Source organism: Mycteria americana, chromosome 9 (assembly GCF_035582795.1).
Source record: "Mycteria americana isolate JAX WOST 10 ecotype Jacksonville Zoo and Gardens chromosome 9, USCA_MyAme_1.0, whole genome shotgun sequence".
NCBI classification, from domain to species: Eukaryota; Metazoa; Chordata; class Aves; order Ciconiiformes; family Ciconiidae; genus Mycteria; species Mycteria americana.
The window spans coordinates 17,654,531-17,673,716 of NC_134373.1; the positions used below are offsets into that span (position 1 = coordinate 17,654,531).

The 19,186-nt window shown below is 41.4% G+C and overlaps 1 protein-coding gene across 7 annotated transcripts in view; it reads left to right on the forward strand.

Annotated features, from left to right (window-relative positions):
• Positions 1-7,262: 7,262 nt before the first annotated feature.
• Positions 7,263-19,186, forward strand: part of SESTD1 (SEC14 and spectrin domain containing 1) — a 61,911-nt gene continuing 49,987 nt past the window's right edge. Inside the window, exons 1-4 of one of the 7 annotated variants that reach the window (XM_075511528.1) lie at positions 7,434-7,776; positions 8,813-8,916; positions 10,514-10,576; positions 11,262-11,364. The gene's annotated coding sequence lies outside the window, so the exon portion shown is untranslated. The other 6 variants (XM_075511534.1, XM_075511527.1, XM_075511531.1 and 3 more) reach the window with 6 other exon arrangements.

Genomic DNA, 19,186 nt, shown 5'->3' on the forward strand with positions numbered 1-19,186 from the left:
TATTACCTTATTAAGTAAAAATTGTTGCGTGATATTATTGTTCATCTCTGCCCTATTTTTCCTGTCTCTCAGTATGAGCTGTTCTGAAATTATGTTCATGTACTAGAAGACAAAGTGCCAAGTACCTAATTTAGTACTCAAGTTACATCCAAATTTCAGTTGTTGTATAACACCAAATACTGTAAAGACGAAAAGCTCAAGAAATCCTTGCCTCAGATTAGAAAATTATCAGCATTTTGGATTAGACAGCATTATTCATATTCCATTTAAATAGTGCCTTATTCTCAAGGTGGCCTGAATGACTTTAACAACCTATTTGTAATGTGTGTGACCTCTGTGAGTAAGATCAGTATTGCAGCCTGATTGCCCATGACTTCTGATGAATGTGTGCAGAAAAGTGATAGAGGAAGAGGTTTACAAACTACTTGTGAACTTTGCAAAACAACAACAAAACAAGGACCAATGACTGGGATTTTAAAACACCTCTGTGGATCAGAAACATGTCCCATGATTAGGCTCCTAGGGCTTTTGGATGTGTTTGAAAATCCTGGCCATTCTAAGATTTCAGAAATATTTTAAGTTAAGGATAAACACAATTAACTATATTTGAGACTACTCTTTCAAAACGCATTAAAGTTTGTACACAATGGTTTTGATAAAGCAATGAGAAATTACCTCCACACATTCCAAAATGTTTTACTTTTTAATTATAATTACAGGTGTAATTCCTTTCTTTGTTAAAATAGTTGGGTTTTTAGCCATGACATCCTCTCTTTCTTGAAGAGGATTTCTGACATGCAGGGTGAACACTAAATACTGAGTAACTGAACACCTCCTAACACTGAACCTCTATAAAATAAGCACTCTTCTACACCAAAGGTTACAATTTAAAGCTCCTAAATGCTTAATAAACATAATAAACTATAAAGTCTGGAAGCTTTAAGGACATCCATAGACTAGCAGACATAGCGATGAATTTTAACCAGCTCAGCCACTTAGTCCTAAAAATGGCTTTTCTCTGACAGTGAAGAGCTCTGGCTTATTGCCTCTAAAAATAGCTCGTATTTCTTATCCGCTTTCAATTCACTGTTGCTAACAATGATTGTGATTAGTGTTAGTATATATGCTGGAAGCCAGCTGCTGTTTATAAAGTTAGAAATCCAAGCCATATGAAGAGGAACCTATACAGAGAATGTATTTAAAATCCGTAACTGACCACTTCTTGTTAACATAGAAAGATTTGCTATTTAGACATAGAGAAAAAAATGTTATTGGGATACTCCTTTCAATGCATTCTCTTTCCAAATGATTCCCCTTCTGACCCCTAGGAGAAAACTACAGAGGTTTTCTCTTAAGAGCATGCTCGTTAGCACCTCCTGGTCAGAACTGCACTAGAATCTAGAATCACCCAATATAGGGAATGCACACAAAAAATGTAAAGCCATCTTTGCCTTCCCCTTTTCTAAGCCCGCATGAAGTAACAGCTACAGTACAGGACACCCATTCCTTGATCTCTGACGTCCATTACCTCCATCTAACCTCCTTTATGCTGTTAACATTTTGCTAATATTTCATTCTGAAGCTGGAAATAAAATGTAAATCTAATGTAAGCAAAATTGGTGGTGGTACTGAATGTAGGTAGCTGCTTCTACAGGCTAATGCTAATAAAGCCCATGGCCAAAGAGCGAGCAAGTTGTAGGGAGACAGTAAGTAATCAAGTCTCACTAGAAAAAACCCTGTTCTTTCTTTTTTTGGTGCAAGCAGAAGAAAGCAGCATGGAGCTGCAAATATGGTTCCAGCAGAACATTAGGTGCTTTGTACAGGAGTCATTGAAAATGTCACTGACTATCAGCACTCTCTCTGTTACTTCTATAGTTAGCATTTCAGTCTTGTTTTTTCAGAGCTGTTATGCCTCATGTGACAACGAGTATGGTAAGTACAGTTGTTCCTTTTCTTCAGCAAGTACCACAGCAGTAATCCCTGATCAGATTGAGCCATCAGGTGACAGAGTATGCTGTAGACATCCCACCAAACCTGCTCAGTGGTATGGCACAAGCACCTAACATGACAGGTAAGTTGGTTCTCATCTCCTTCCCCTGCAGCCACAAATGGGACCTGAGACGTGCCCATCTCCATTCTGCTGTTGTGTACCTTCTAACTGAAGCCACAGAGATGGGATCAAGATCCATACCCTTGTTACTGCATGTGAGACTCAGGCCAGACCCTGTGGACCGATTTCCTGTGTAGAAAGGAAGGCATTCCCCCTCTATTATGGAGGCTCGGGGTCTACTGCCAGCCAGAAACCATTTCTCCTTCACAAAATTAAATAAATTTGTGAGGAAACCATGGTCATGTTTAAGAAACCCAGGCAGCAATATATTGACTGCAGACAGCTTTGCTTCCCATTAAGCATTTCTCAGGTAGCTACTTCAGCAATGCAGCCTTTAGGCTTCTATTTTATTTTATTTTTTACAAGAAAGCCCTTATTTCCTCAGTAGGAAGGAAAGGACAAGTTATGAAGATTGTATGTTATAGAAAATAAAAAGTAATTAAACAAAGTAATAAAAGTCAGTGCAGAGTTTGCTGCAGGACATACAATCCAACAGCCTCTGGTACTTGAAAGGATATGATGAGATGAGGGTATGCTTTATTGTTTCTACCTGAGCACTAAGAAGCATATGAAAAAAAGACAGCCCCCTCCCCACCCCCCCATTTCTTCAGAATCTTGCAAAGATTCGTACTGCTGTCTCTCATTACAGACATGTCACTCATGCAAAGACCTTCATAAAACAAAGACTTTCTTTTTTTTTATAACTTAACTGAAGAACTTCAAAATTATTGCCAACATGAGATAGCTATTTAAAAGATTGTTTTATACACCCTTTGATAAGCATGAATATAATAAAACATAGATCCTTCAAAACCTGCTAGGTGCTGCCTATACGGAGTGCCAGGCTTTCAGCTTGTGTTAATCAGTAGACGCAGTCTCACAGGTTTGGGCTATTTGGGGCTCGAGTTTCAGATTCTATTAAGAGCACAATTTAAGGCTTTGTTGCTAATTGTTTCAGAAGAAACAATCACTCCTCAGTTCAGGATTAAAAACTAGTATTTGTGTTTAAAAGGACATTTCAAATTTTTCTGCTAATAGCAGGTGAATGTGGCTACCTTCAGAAGCCAGTGAATGGTAGTTCACATACCGAGTACTGTAGCAGATTTTTTGTTTGTTTCTGTGATGTTTTGAATGTGCACTGAATGCTTATATTTTTCTGTCACTTCCACTTCCCAAACCTCCTGATACTGTTTATCAACATAGAAGGGACTTTTTCCACTGTTTTGCCAACATGAATCTGGCTGTATGACAAGTACATAAGGCTTTAAAGTAGTAGATGTCTCTGCTGCTTACCCGTGAATACGATGATACCATCTTGTTATGATCATAAAGCTCCACATACAAAACATTCTCCAGTTTTTATTTACAATTCATCACTGCCAGCCTACACTAATCCCACTGCATATAGTTATTTGCTTATTTACTGTATATACCATTTATGAATTGCAGTGGTCTGCAAGTTACATCTCTAGCCACTTACTCTGGATAGTGTTAGCTTACACTAATTTAACTACTCACATTCATTTTTTTGCTACAGGTAAAAACAATTGTCTATCTGTTGCATGGAGATGTGGAAGCAAATAAGAAGCAAGGCAGCAGAGTAAATCACTCCAGGTGGATGTTCCATCCTGCCCGGTGCAAAGCTGTGCCCGGCAGCATCTCCCTGCGCCCAGGGGCAAGCGGAGCAAGAGCGAAGGTACGTAGCGGGCCCATGGGGTGCCGTGCAGAATGGCCACTGTCACACCTGGTGGCACCTGGGACCAGTGTCATGGTGATGAGCTGGTGCCCACTAGAAGTGCGTGGGGGGTTAGTTTGTTTTTCTTTGAAGGCTGATTTTTCTGGAAGTGCAGCAACTGAAGCTGGAAGCAGTAACTCTATTGTGAGAGCACTGCTCTGCCTGTAACAAAGGCTCTGTTGTGCTGGCTCGCAGCACAGTGCCCAAAGCTCAGGATGTTTTCAGCCTATTCACTTTTATTCGTATTTGAGTAAATCTGGCATGGCTGCTGGAGAATAATAGCATATATTAAGGCCCGTTTTAATCAAATGGATCCTTGATACAAAAATGTACTGTGATTTCTTTCTACTGGCAGTTTGCATGGCAAAGGCAATTCACTACAACTCTGAACTGCCAGTATGACCTTAAACAAAATCAATCATCTCAGATTCTGTCCTGGCAAATCACTCAGCAGAGTATACGTGGAAAAGGAAAGTCAGAAAACCTGTTACAACATCTTGATACTCAACCTAGCACAGCTCCAGCCAGAGTACCAATGAGAGTGGCTTTTGGGTTGCTCTGTCTTAGAGCATTGGAAGCCGCTGCAAGAATTCTGCCCCTCCTCTGCAGAATGAGAAACCTCGTTCAGTCGTTGAGAAGAGCTTCCAGTTGTGACCAGCAAAACAGAGAAGGAGAAGTCTATGTCCTTTTGGCCTACATTTTTATTCTCTTCTCTCAAAAGAAACTACAAGAAATTTTATTAGGATTAATTAGTTCGTGCGTACTGAAAACTTTGAGATCCACAAGCCAAACTAAAAGCACCAAAAGTGCACAACCTTGTCATAAACAGATGTACTTTCATTTATTGTATAGGCTATGTGATAGGAATGGTACACAGAATGTAAGGTCTGCTCTATGGAGGCTTTTAGAAGTGTGAAATAACAAAGAAAAACTCAGTATGGCAGTCAGCTGTAGTTTTCCCTTTGTTGAATTTAGTTTTGCTCCTTTTAAAGATTAAAGATATGTGTGTCGGTGACTTCCACTGAGTTTTCACTTGTGCTGGACATTGGTGCTGGGCATCAGATCACTTATCTAGTGTTCTGAAATACTATTTGTCGTACAGTCAGAGATTACAAAGATACAGCCTGTGCGATCTTAAGTAAATGTTGATGAATAGTGACAGCTTCTTTCTATTGTCTTACCTTCTGACCACAAGTATGCAATAAATAAGCATAAATGTAGAAGAGTAACCTAAAAGTTGTATCTGGCACATTCTTAAACAATTAGTGCACACACTTAAAATATTGTTAACATTTTCCTCTTTTAATAAAGTACAAAATAACTTACATGGTTCTCTACAGAAATTACTTTTGGTGGAACGCTGATGAAGATCAGTTATCTCTGTTTATCTCTACAGGTTTTTAGGGAAGTTTTTTTGCTCTTCCTCTTCTTTTGCTGCTGCTGCTGTTTTAAGTATTCTTCCCGGACAGAAAGACCCGACATAGAAGGTATGTTCTCAAGGCTGACAGGCCTTGGCTGATAGGCCTCCTCTGCAAATTTTCACGACAGTTCTTTATCTTTAGCTCTTGCATGTCCAGTGGGCTGTGTTGCTGAGAGAGGCACAGCTTTCTGAGTCAGCAGAGGCCAGGGGTGAGGTCAGTACCACAGGTGTGCTCCGACGGTGACGCTGTGAGGGCGATTGCTACAGCAGGCGTTGACTGGCAGCCATCAGGAAAGGGGGCAAACAGTGGCGGTTTTTCAAGCTGTGTTTTGAGGGGAGAAACCAAGTAGTTGCAGCCTATGTGAGACACTTTTCATATTTGAAATGAGATATAGTAAATTACATTCAGTCACTCTGCAAATAACAAGAGCAAAATTACTGTTAAGATAGAGTTTGCAGAAGCCAGGGGGTTTTTTAAGAGCCATTATGTAGCCTAAAAATGATGTGTTCAGCAGGCCATTTAAGACTGACAGCAACTTGACCTAGGGCAGTTAAACTGAAAGCAAGACAAGTGTCCTGGCTGGCTTTCGTCACGGCATTTCTTCCCACATTTTCACTTGCATTATTTTAGTCTTGGTGTGACAGAGTTTCAGGACGTTTGTCCAGGAGCCTGGACAGACGATAGGTTATTAGCTGCAATCTGGGGGAAACAAAATATGCGTTAGTGTTGTGATTACTGGAACACTGATGGCAAAGGGCCACAGGTGGAAGCTGACATATGCCTGAGTGTGCTGGTTTTGGCTGGGGTAGAGTTAATTTTCTTCACAGTAGCTAGGATGGGGCTATGCTTTGGATTTGTGCTGGAATCAGTGTTGGTAACACAGGGATGTTTTTGTTATTGCTGAGCAGTGCTTACACAGAGTCAAGGCCTTTTCTGCCTCTCACCCCACCCCACCAGCGAGCAGGCTGGGGGTGCACAAGGAGCTGGGAGGGGACACGGCTGGGACAGCTGACCCCAACTGCCCAAAGGGCTATTCCATACCATATGGCGTCATGCTCAATATATAAAGCTGGGGGAAGAAGAAGGAAGTGGGGGATGTCTGGAGTGATGGCGTTTGTCTTCCCAAGTGACCATTATGCATGATGGAGCCCTGCTTTCCTGGAGATGGCTGAACACTGCCTGCCCATGGGAAGGAGTGAATGAATTCCTTGTTTCGCTTTGCTTGTGTGCGTGGCTTTTGCTTTCCCTATTAAACTGTCCTTATCTCAACCCATGAGTTTTCTCACTTTTACTCTTCTGATTCTCTCCCCCATCCCACGGGGGAGAGTGAGCGAGCGAGCGAGCGGCTGTGTGGGGCTTAGTTGGCAGCTGTGGTAAAACCACAACAGTCCTTTTAAATTAACTCTGTCCCAGTCAAAACCAGCAAACTGAGGCACTACCAACAACCAGTTTCCACCTGTGATCAATTTGACTTGCATTCAACACACACTCACGCACATGCATCTCCAAAGGGAAAAGCACGACTACTGCTGCATTAACAGGACTGCTAGCGCGAAGAAATCTGTAGTCAGTCAGACTCCAGCCTGCCCTACGCTGGATATTTACAATAGCCCCTCAGTCACTGACAGGAGGCCGGGGCGGCGGGAAGGGGGCCCAGGCGGGGCCGGGCCGGGCCGGGCGGTGCCTGGCGGGGCCGAGGCCTGCGGGCCGCAGCGCTCGGCACCCCCTAGCGGGGCGGTGGCGGCGCATTGTCTGCCGGTGGGGCGGGGCTTTGCGTTGCCGTCCCTCGGCCGGGCCGGGTCCCGCGCAGCTGCCGCGGCGGCTCGGCGGGACGGGTGGGCGCTCCTGCGGCTCCGCGCCCCGCAGGCGGGGGGCGGGGGGGGGGGCGGAGGCGAGGGCAGCGGGGCGGAGGCGGGCCCGGCAGCGCTCGGTGCTCGCTGTCTCCTTGCCGACGGGGGAGGGCTCGGAGCCGCCTTCGTCCCCGGGGGCTGCCGCCGGGCCAGCGAGGCGGGACGAGGCTGCTGAGGGCGGCCGCCGCAGCCTGGCCGGAGAGGGTGGGTCCAGGCTCCGCCCCGCGTTCGCCCGCCCTGCCGCTGGCGTCCTCCTAGCCCGGGCACCCGGAGCGCTGCCGCCGGGTGAGTAGCCGCGTCCGGAGGGGCTCTTCCGTCTCCCCAGCCCTGCGGAGGGGCGCCCGGGCACGGCGCAGGCCCTGCGGCCTGGCCGCGCTTTGTTCCCCGGGCGGCGGCGTTGGAGCTGTGGGGCGCCCCGCTCCGTCGGGCGGCGGCTAGCTCCTGGCCCTCCCCGGGGGGCGGCCGTGGCCCGGGCCTTGCGGCAGGGCAGCCCTCCCGTGCCCGGCCTCCCTGGCCGGCGCCGCATCCCCGCGGCGGGCGGGCGGGCTAACGGGGTACCTGGCGGCTGGCTGCGGAGCTCGCCGCTTCCTTCCCCCCTCCCCCCGTTTCCCTGCCCGTTTGCGGGTCCCGCCGGCTGTTCCCGGGCTGGGGGCACGGCAGGTCGGTACAGCCCAGGGGAACCCGCGCAACAGGTTCGGGTATTGTTCGTGCCGCCGCTACATGCGTGGCCGCGGTGGCGGGGGGGGCTCTCGGGTGGCCGCTGCCGCCTCGCCGGGGCCTGCCTTTGTGCGGGCGGCGGGCGCGGGAGGGCGGCGGCCCCCTCCCGCCGGGCCCCGCCGCGGCCGCGCCGCGGGTGCCACGGCAGGGTTAGGAAGGAAGGAGAGGGCTCGGGCAAGAGAGAGCTCCCCGGAGGGAGACGGGGGCGGGAGCCGGCTCGCCGATGCGCTCGGCTTCTCGTGGGGATTTTCCCGGTGCGTGGCCGCTGGTCAGTGCGGCGGCGGGCTGGTGGGGACGAGTCACGGCCGTGTCACTGCCTCGGCGTCGGGCGCTCCTGGGTTTCTGGAAGCGTTGCCTGCTCGGGAAGCTGATTCACTGTTGAAGCAGTGGTTGCTCAGAGCCACGGTTGCCATTTTTTTGATTTTTGACAGGTCCATTGTCTAGCAATTTTGTCTTTCTCCCCGTAACTGTAGTGTCCCTTGCTACTCCTTAACAGAGCTTTTTAGCCAGGCGGTTGTAGGAACGAGATCTCTAAAGCACCCTTTTTAAAAAAGAATTTGTACGAGTGTACGGAAGCGACTGCTTGAGTGGAGAATGGTTCCTTGGTTTTTGAGTTTTTGTAATTTTTTTTAATGAGCAAAACTGGTAAGGCTTACATGGATGGGTATTAGTAGATGCTTTGTCAGTTGTCCTTTCATCTGTCTTCATCCCAAAGGAAATACTGGTCCTCTGCATTTTAGTATTGCAGTGTCTGCATTGTCCTAACGATTGGATGTTGACTTTATTCACACATTAAAATTCACCTTGATGAGGAAGTACTGGGGTTTTTTTTTCCCCTTTTCCCTATTCTGTGACATCGTCTGTTAAGATTCAGTGTATAGTAAATAATGAATAGTGGTATTACATTATAGAAACAGAGATGGTGATGAACTTCTGCGCTAATGAGGGTTCTCATTTTTCTGAATGTGAGTTTTTATAGTCCTAGTCCCATTGTCTATACCAAGTGGAAACTTAAGGAGAAAAGGGGGAAGGTGGACCGCAGAACAGAGCTGAAGCTTGATCAGAGAGGCCTACTGCTTGCTGGTAAGGTGCTGATCATGCTTTGCTCTGTCAGGGTGAAAAAAAAACAAAACAAAAAGTGTCACCAAAACTAGGAGCAATTACAATGTTCTTTTAGTGATGGGTTTTAGGATTTTGCACAATTCTTTACATCATAGTTTGCTGCTTGAAGAATCCCATAAAATCACCTCAGCCAACTGTTTTTCCTAAAGTAGTGTGCTAATAGATGATATTTTATTTGCAGTTTAGATGATCTGTAACATCAGTTTTCCTAGAAACAAAAGTTAAGAGAAAAAAAAAATGTATTTCTAAATTTCTTACAAGAAACAGGATCATGATGTTTCCTGGGGTTGTAGGCTGTAATTCTAAATTGACTGTGGAATTACATTTCTCAGTAAAGCTTACATAAATGGGAAATATACACGGTTTTGTTATTTTCCAGCAGCAGAATAAAGGAGTCAGGTGAAGTTCGGCTCAGTTTCAGTTGGCTGCTGCTTGGGAGTGGTAGTAGGGAGGGGAACTGGAGGTACTTATGGAAGGGACTAGATACATTGATGGTGAACTTTAGTGCAATGCTACGTAACTATCCAGAGTCCTTAGGAATAGAGTATGAAGAGGAACACCTTTATTCCCCAGTGACTATGCGTGGTTGGGGAAATACAGAACACCTTCAATAGGTAGCTTCTGATAAAGTAGGCAAAGCCTACCCTAGGGTCTTGTAGGGATAAGAAGTGATGTTGCAGGACTTCCACTGCGTCTCTGTTCAAGCTGTCTTGAGCACTTACTATTGACACTCTTGTTCCTAATCTGTGGGTGTGTACTTTTGCCTTCTCTCCATCTTTTTGAGGCTGCTAGTTTATTTGCCTGACTAAAAAACTTCCGGTAATGCAAGTTTTTTTTAATTTAAAACTTGTTGTAAGAGAGATTACTGTAATGACTGGTGCATCTGACTAACTGTAAAACCTATGAAATGCGTTTAGCATCTTGGCTTCACCTGTAACACGATATACACTAATTTTGAGGGTTTGGGTTTCGTTGGTGGGTGGAATTTGATCAGTTACAAGGTTTCTTGCAAATCTTAAAGTATTTGCTGAGGTTTTACATTTGATGCTTACCTCTTAATTCTGCATCTTATAATACAAATAGGGACTATTTACATTTTTTAATTCAAGTTTTTTTTTTTTCTAATTTTATAGCAGTGATTAACTTAAGTTTGTAGGAATACTGTCTTCCTCTTTTAACAAAAAACACTAACACTGTTCTATTTTCAATTTTGCCTAAAAATCTGTGTAGATTACCTCTGACTGAAGTTTACTACAAGGATTCTGGTTCTTGTTACTTTCCCACTGCTTCCGGTACTGCCTCAGGAGCATTGCCTGCTAATTATAAACAATGTTGATGTCTACCATATGTTTTGGTAGAAAATACGGGATTCCTGCTGTCCCACTCAACTCGAATGCTTGGCTTACAAGTATTTGTGAATATATAATGGAAATGTTGACTCCCCTATCATGTAGCTTCGTAATAAACCCTTGTTTTCAGCCTCCAAGGAAATAAAGTTTTAGATCAAGTATTAACATCTAAAAATATGGTCAAATACTTTTTTCATTTAAATTTGCAGAATCTGGGATCCGGAGCTCAAACTTGTATCCCTAACAGACAGTGTTGCATTCTAATACCAATGGTAAGTAAGATCAATCTCTTCCAAAAATGAGATCTTTAAAATTTTCTTGCAATATATTTGGTTCTTATGGAGCTTTGACACTGATGAATAAACTGCACAGAACAATATCTTTGCAACTGGTTTTGCACAACCTTATTTAGGCTGTAACTCATGTCTTCTTTTAACTTACCTACTTTACTTGTTTTTCATCTTGCGACTTTTAAAAACCTTTAAAAGGTGCTATAACATAACCAAACCTTCTGATACTAAAGTTATGTTACATAGCTTGGCTTGGATACTATAAAATAGTGCAGCTTGTGTTACAGTGTCTCACATAGTGTTAGTGTCTCACACAGAGACTAGTGTTTGCAAATATATTAGAGGGTGTTTAAGTATAAGACTGGAGATATGTGAAGTCTAATTTAAAGAGGGAGCTGTGGTTGTGGGTGAGAGTAAGGAAAGAAGTTTTAAAAGCATTGAGGTAGGTTGTTGCTGGTGTGGGGTTGATAAGCTTGTGCACAGAAGAGAAATGAGAGACTTGAGCACCTTGGGTGAGCAAATAGAAAAATGCACTGGCAAAGCTTTTTACTCTTTAGAGTAAATGAGAGGTGAGAGACTTTGAAGTGAGGATATCCTTACAGCAGACTCTAAACTCAACAAGGAAGCAAGTGAAAATCAATATGGAGTGTTGTTTTCCTGTTTCTAGGTGAGAAGATGAGCTGCTGCATTTTGGACAAGCTGAAGTTTGGAACGCTGGGACATAATGAACCCATTAAGAAGGAAATTACAATAGTTAAGAGGAGATGAAGGTATGACTTAGGGCTTCACAGAATCAATGATTCAAGGGAGATAGATGTAATAGGCAAGTAAGAATTCAGAGCCAAGCTGACCTCCTACAGTGTTGGCAGAGTTGAATTTGAGATGTGTTCTTAGAGGGATATCATGAAGAATAAATGTTGACCAAACTAAGTAAGGCAAAAAAAAAAGGTGTTGGAAGAATGAGATAAATGGGTTTTATGTTAACTTGATGTTTTAGTCACTAAATGATATGTACAGCTGAACTTTAGAAAATGAATGGCCCTTCTTGAGGGAAAGGGTCAGGATGGACACGTAATACGTAGATGAAAGGTGCCATGGCTTATCTACTTTTAGGTGTTGGTAAGAGCAATGGTTTCTTTCTAATCAGTATGCCTTCAATGCGGGTTGTCTGTTTTCTGTCTGCTAGCATAGTGTTTGCTAGTTCTTTCATGTTATATTCTAATGTGGCCCTAGACAATAGTATCAGTGGAAAATCTATGAGCGTTACATCTATGCAAGATGCTCCAGGTAGCAGTTTAGAGAGCTTGCTTTTATATTCTCTGAAGCATGTGACTATTTATTTATTTATTGTAGTGGAATGCTACATGTTTAATTTTGAGGGGGTGGGAGAGAAGGAGAGGTGCTGTATTTACTGCAGGTGGTTGCTGTGGCCAATTTAATTTGTGGTTTGCAGCTGAAATGTTCAGAATTTTTAACATGAGCACAAAAACTAAAGACAGCTGTGCAAGTTAAGGAAAGATTTATTTCTCTTGTACACAGTAATTCAAGGGCAGCATAGATGATTATTTTTGTTTTGTATAGCAATGAATTTGTGTAATTCTGAAATATTTCGAAACTTAAATATGTGAATGAACAAGGTATTTATATACCAGATCTGGCATATTTCAATCTCTTCTACTTTCTTTTTTGGTTCTCAAATTACTTTGTGAGCAAAGTTCTCAAATTACTTATTTATTCCTTATGAAGGGATTTGTATTGTTATCCTCATTGCGTCTGCCTCATGTGTTGTGCAGTGAGGAGGGGAAGCCACTACCATAAATTTTTTTTAAAAATACAGAGGAAATTGTTCAGGATGTTTCAAGGTCCACACAGAATCTTACTTTTGAGCTGGGAACTTTTCTGGTCAGGTATCAAACCCAAAGCTTTAGAGATTTGTAAACAGTCTTTTTATTAGCCTCTCATTTGTTTTCTTCATGTTTTGGGTCAGTTTTCTCCACCTAAAAAGGATGACTGCTTTTGTGTCTGCGATGCTTATGCCTACACACCCTACCCTACTTTTTCTCTCAAACAATCCCTTGCCCTTTCATACCCCCTGCTGCTCTATATAGCTTTCGGTTTAGAAGAGTATTTCTGCTGCCATTGTAGTGTCACTATACTGGGCTGAGAAGTGATTCTGAGGGTCTGAGCAACACATACTTGTAACCAATGCCAAGTATGTGTATTGTTATGAGATTGTAGATTGTTTTCTTATATAAATGTTATAAAAGGAACAAGAAGTTCTAATCTTGCACCCCAGAGGAAAGTGATTTTTCATTTGCTCCAGACTGCCAACAGTTGCACTCATCACTGCAGCTGTTTGTCTTTTGACTCGGTTGCTTATTGCCTGGAATTGTCCAATCTCTTTCCTCCCACTGTCTTAGTTTTAGGAAGTACTGAAGGCATAAGAGCCCTCTGTGATCTCTCATCACAAACGGGTTTTGGACAGTTCCTTAAAGAACCAGTGATAAGGTACTCATTTCCCCCAGCTCATTCTTGGAAGCTTTTATGACTTGTTTGGCATCTTTTTTTTTTTTTTTTTTTTTTAAGTAGAGGGAGCTAGAAGAGGAGTATGTAATTTTATTCTACTATTCATTGATTATTTTTCTTCCCCCCAGCCTGTGACTTAAAAAATTCTGTGGGAGAATTTACAATCTGTGTGATTTCTGTCTTATTTCCACATGATCTCTGACTAAGTAAACTTTTAAGAGCTGAACCTGAGATTTATTTTTTTTATGGGTCTTAGGGAAGTGTGATGAGGAAGAGAAAATGTCTGTGCTATGCTTTGAACATAGCATTTCAATTGATCTATTGCTATGTAGAAAGTAGTGGAAGAAGCAACCTCCCAAATTGCATCATTTTGCGTATTCTGTGCTTACTTGAGGCTGTGAAGTGAGTTGGGACTATACCAGATGACTGCAATTTCTGCTGTTTTGGCTGCCTGTTGCAAGGGGAGGGTATAAGGTAGATGGGAATCTTCTGTTGCCTGTGGTAACATTCTACAAGGACAAGCTATAGGTTTCTGTAGGAAGGTAAACATGGGGTCTCTCTCTGTAAATGTGGCAGAAATGTGGAGATGCATCCAAAACCTGTGACTTATTTTCTCTACTATTCTAGATTAAAGAAGCCTGAAAACTGCTGTAATTTAACATATACCATATGTGTTTGGCTTGGCCTGAGGCTGGAAAGGGTAGAAGACTCTAGCAAGCTATGATTTTGTATGTCATATGTTGTAGCATCATTACAAACTTCTGCATGTGTTCCTTTGGGTTGGAGCAAGACTGTTGTCTGTGGCCATGGCCTTTGAATCCAAAGTAGTGCTATTTTTTGAGAGTGCTAATTGCTGCACAGTATCCTGTGCTTGCCCTTCTTGTATGAAAACACTGAGGTGTCGGTATTGTGTTTCACAGCTAATACATGCATATGTTATTGTGCATCCTTAGTTATATTGTTTCTGTGCTGAGTACTCTTCCTTCTCTTCTTTCCCTCTGACACTTGTTCTAAGTCTGAGGAAAAGCTCTACCATTCTGTGACATGAATGACATCAAAGTTAAAACTTAAGAGCACAATGTCTTTTTTTTGCCTCGGATGGTATAGCCTCTCTTATTCACTTGTTCTCCATTTGCTAGTTCACTATTCATTATATTGCTCACCACTTCTTGTTGCCACTCATCTTTTACTTCACTTCTCACAAAATGCTGAGGGGGAGAAAAAGGGTGAGAAACGAATACAGAAGATGGGTTAAATAGAGGAAGTAGGTAATAGACAGCTCTTCTAAATTCTATTATTAGCTGTAATTAGAAGACAAAGTACAAGGTAAGCCTTGAACCTCCAGGTGAAAATGGGACAGAAGAAATGGAGTTTTTCCAAGCTTAAATTTGGTATGGCTGTGACAATGTGCTTTTGGATCATGGCCTAGCAAACTGTTAACCCTAGGTGTAACCAAAAGCAGAGCACGTTTTCAATCTGTCCATTCATCTGCTGTCACAAGTTGCTGAGTTAGAATGCTAACTGTGTATGTGTAATAGAACTGACATTGTATGGTTGCGTTTTGCTTTGAAATTAAACAAGCTTACATACTGATGAAATCTGCTGAGTGTATGGTTTTTATTTTCTTAATCCTTTAGTGTGAATTAACAAGTTATGGAAGACGAGGAATATTTTCTTTGTGTACAACTTGAAAATCAGGCACAATATAGAACTTCAGTATCCTCTTTTTTATGGATAGCTTTTACAGATAGTCAAAAAGAAAATAATCGTAACTGAACAAAATGGTTGAAAAAGCAAAAACCTTGATTTGAGCTTCCCTAAATACGTGGAGTTACCTTTTCTCCTGAGGTCTTAAAAGGCTCTAACATTAAAAATTTATTAGTGCTGGTCATAATAGGTTAAAGAGTAAAAACCAAACACTGCATTTGAGTACCTAAGCTGATGTTCATCTGTCAGGTTTTATTGTTATTTTGAAACTGTCCAGCTGAGTCACCCAGCTCCATGTGCTCTTTAATTGAAGACAGCATTAACAAATGAATGCTTACAGCCTTTTTCTATTTTTTGGGCAGGTTGGTGTGCTTCTCAAATTACCCTGGGGTATCAGCCCTGCAGACACCTTCGTTTGTGTTCTCTCTTTGTGCCACTTAGGATATCATCTCTCCCACAGGTTTAATGTAGCTTTAAAGGAAGGTGAAGTAATAATCTACATAGATAATTGTGATATTCAGCTTTGTCTCTGTCTTTTGCACATGGGTTTATTTCTGTGTGGGACAGATGAACTTTTTTAGGCTGATACAGGGAAAGTGTGGGGTAATGTTTTGTGGGTTGAAGTTAGCATCTGAAAAAACTTGCATGCTGGCTTCAGGGAACGAAGCTCTGACCTCATTTTGAAGGTCTGCAACTCAGAAGTTTATTTTAAAAGAGAGAAAGAATTTCATCCTATATGATTGAGGCTTTTTTATTTATTTATTTTTTTTTACCTTCAGTACTTCAGAATGTCTGTTGTTATTTGTGCTGTTGTTTGTGCCTGGACTTGCAAGCTGCTACAGTTCTGAATGTAGCTGCCCATCTGCTTCTTGGTTATTTATAGGCGGATCTATGGAGTTCCTTCTAATCTCTCAAGTCTTCAAAAACATTAATGAATTAAACATCACAATACTCTTGTAAAAAGGGAATAAATATGTATAACATCTCCATTTTACAGATGGAGGGACTGAATGAAGACTAAAAGGGATAAATGACTTGCTGAAAGCCATATGTATATTTCATAGCAGAATGAGGAATAGAAACGAGATTTTTTTCCCCCCTGACTTTTAGTCCTGTGTTTAACAGACCAGCTATGCTCTCTTGCTTGATACATGATGAGGAAATGAAGAAAGTACTCATTCTTTGAAACTTGCAGTAGATGCTCGTGAGCAGACTAACCCATTTAAAGACCTTTCACCATGTACTGAGAGTATTAAATGTTTCAGATCTAATGAATTTGGGTAAACATGTTTATATTCTCATTGAGCCTGAATTCATTTTGATTGTTAATGTTTTTGACCAGTGGTTCTCACTGAGTTGCTTAGAAAGGAAACACCTGTTAATTGCAGAGCAGCTTCTCTCTAATATCTTCAGGGCATCTTACTTCCAGTCATCTAGTCAATGCAAGACTGTCAACTTCTCCCTCTGCTCCCTCTCTTTAATAGACTTTAAAAATGGTTTTAAACAGTGTCTGGACATTGGTTCTTATTTAGCTTTTTTAATTAGATGAGACTGAAGAGGTGTAGCAGAAAATGCAGGTGATAATCTTCTTTCATCAGAAATGATGCACTTGAATGCTGAATTACACATAGCTATATTGTGTGTGGGTTTTGTGGCTTTGTTTGTTTTTTTTTAAAGAATGTCTAGAATTTTAAACTGTGGGTAAAACAATGTAATTTACAGTCTTTCCAGAGCCTAGATATGATAGGGGATGCAACCTACCAAGTCAAGATTTGATTTCACATTGCAGTGCAGCTTGAAATATTGTTTGCTTTATCTGTTGTTTTTTTTTTTTTTACTATTTGTTTACTATCTCCCCAGCCTCCCATCCTCCCCCTAATGTATACCTATTTCATTTAAGTTTGTGTTTAAGACAATTTTCTTCACAAGTAGTATTAGTATCTGCTTGGTTGGGGGTTGGAAGAGTTTTCTATTTCACTGGAACACCTTTCAAATATTTAGGTTTTAAATACAAATATTATGTGGATTTAGTCTTGCCACTTTTCTGTGGAAATCTTCAAAAGAATGATACATTGTCAGAGATCAACGTTGCTGTATTGATTTAAAAACCTGAAAGCCCAGGTCATTCTAAACAAGTTCAGTGAGGTTCTTCAATATAGTTCTTTTATTTAGTGCGTTTCCTGTATACACAAGTTTTACAATTTGGCAATGGTATTTTAATTGGCGAAGTAGATTGCAGGTGGACATGCAGCACTCTAGATTGTTTCTGAAATTCAGCAAACAGATTTAACCTCTAACTTGTTTCATATCTGTAAAATTTGAGCATGTAAGTTACGTCTTTTGTTTTGGAAGTGACAAAATGCAGCTTCTTGAAGTATTTCACTTTCCTCAAGTGAAATCTGTTCTCTTCAGTGTTCTTGGTTTTTCTTCTGTAGCTTTTTTTATTTAATGAGTCCAAATGCCTTTTTTGTTGTTGAATAGACACTGGATCTGTTTCTTTGTGCTAAACAGTGGTATGACATGGAGCTACACATCATTCTTTCCTCATTCTAAATTGAGAGCTTGATGGCCAGTTTAAGAGCCTGTCATTTTGTCTTCCTCCGAACAAGTTAAAAAGACTTCACATTTTATTTGTAGGTCTAAATATACTTATCTGCTTTTTAGCAGTGTACCTTTTTAAAACACCTTTGAAGCTCCCAGTGGAAAGTAGATGCCAGCTCTCTTGAAATTGTTTCACTTTCCAATATTAGAAAAAGACACTTAGTTTAATTCATCCTGAGATTCTCTGGAGCATTAAAGATAGAGAGGGATGTTAAACCTTATTTTTAAACCTGAAGATTTTCTTCTGGTAAGTTCTGATAGCCTGCTATGGTGAGAGTTTTCTTCTAGATGGAGCACATCAAAGCTCTCACAGAAGAGAGGTAATTGAAAACTTCAGGAGTTTCTGGAACAAAGTCTAGGTGTTTGAAATTATTGGCAATTGTTCTGACTCGCCTCCCTCCACTCTGAATGAACAGAACGCTTCCTTTGGTTCCAGGAAATACTGAACAAAAGAACTATTTTGATCCATAGATGGTGCCACTACTGTGGCAGAAAGCCAGGCAGTGCTTTCATATTAAATAAATGGGTCTTTTTACAACAGCAAAGAAACATGTTCCCTTGAGTCAATAAGTTGATGCAAACTTTTGTTCATATGTGAAAGTATGAAGATAATGAAGTGTGTGTAGGTTTGGGCTTTCTTCATTGATTATAATGAGCCATTTGTAATAATTTTGAAATATAACTTGGGGAGGAAAGGGACAAACCGTTACTGGGTACATGTTCCACACTTTAAGAAAAAAAGAATACTGTCCAAGTTAGCTTACACACAGTGGTTTCAGCGTGGTGTTCTAGGGACAAAAAATGACTGCCTACGTCATTCTTGAGTTTTGTGGTTTCTGCAGCAAATAACCTACAAATTTTTGTCTAAAGGATACAGGAAGCTTTAATAGGATGCTTATTTGAGTAATTGCTTAAAGTGCAAGCTCTCTTAGGACTCAGTTTCCTGAAAGAACTGAATTTATTTCCTTCTGTAATATGGGAAATATGTATTTTATATAATTGACCAAAATGACACTTAAATATGGACATTTTGAGATAAGGGGTGGGAATGAACTTTGTGAATCATTACACATTGGAACAGTGAGGGACAGTCAAAAGTTGTTGAAATGTTATCTCTATTTCATAATAAAAATAATCATTCTGCTTTTTTTGTTTGTAATGAAGCTCATTGTTTTAACAAGAAAAGGAATAACTATTCTGTTTTACTTCAGGCTCTCTATTTGGAGTTACTTTGGTTTTTTTTCTTCTTTCTCCTAGATCACTTATAGTTTTGATTCAGTTAATCAAAACTTCCCCCCCTCCCAGGAAAAAAAAAGTTCTATTAGTGTGCGTGAATGCTGAAGTATCCAGACAGAGAACTCCAGGTTGCAGTCTGAAGCCCTGTGCCTGGAATTAAAGAAAACAAATATTTTTTATCTGTTCTTTATTTTGACTAGATACTGGTGTATGTCTTGAATTATGTATTTCTGTGCAGAATTAGGGTTTTTTTATATATGGATTGATCTGTGCAAGTATGAACTCAGAAAGACTCACAAGCAGATGCCAGTTGCTACTTTGTGTAGGCTGGAAGAGGAGGTTGCAGTTCAAGCATCTTGTTGATTGTCAATGAAACACAGAAGCTTAATCACAGTGAATCACAGTTCATAATGCAATAAAAATAGGATGAGGGTAAGAAGGGATTTGGAGACAAAAGGAGCAGAAGCATTTGCAGCTATAGGTTAGACATGCCAATTCTGGCTGTTGAATGTTTTTTCTTTA